Genomic DNA, 454 nt, shown 5'->3' on the forward strand with positions numbered 1-454 from the left:
TCGGTGGTCATCTGGGAGCCGGGAGCGAGGCCGGGCCTGGGGGGCGGATCCCGGAGCCCGAGCAGAGGCGCCTGATCCGAGTCGGCCCACAAGCCGGGCGAGCGCCCTAGCTCACGGCCGGCGCCGCAGCCGGGGCCACTCCGGGCCAGTGCTTCGGCGTCGCCGGCCTCAGCTCCTCTGGGGCTTCGGGTGGCGGCGGCGGCTGGCGGAGGGCAACGCCCGGCGCATCCCTCTCTTGAGCCTCGGGCCCGTGCCTTGCGCAACCGCCTCGGCGGCGGAGGTGGCGACTCGGCCCGACGCGGGACAGCGGCGCCCGCCCAGGAGCTGGGACCTCAGCCGCGACCACCGGGACTAGCCCGAGGTCTTCCTTCGCGAGCGCTCCTCGCTCTGTCTCTCGGACTTCCTCCCTGGCGCGCCCTCCCCGCGGCCGCCTCGCTCCCTCCCTCCCTCCCTC

This window comes from Nannospalax galili, unplaced genomic scaffold (genome assembly GCF_000622305.1).
Source record: "Nannospalax galili isolate Female #2095 unplaced genomic scaffold, S.galili_v1.0 scaffold737, whole genome shotgun sequence".
In the NCBI taxonomy this organism is placed as follows: domain Eukaryota; kingdom Metazoa; phylum Chordata; class Mammalia; order Rodentia; family Spalacidae; genus Nannospalax; species Nannospalax galili.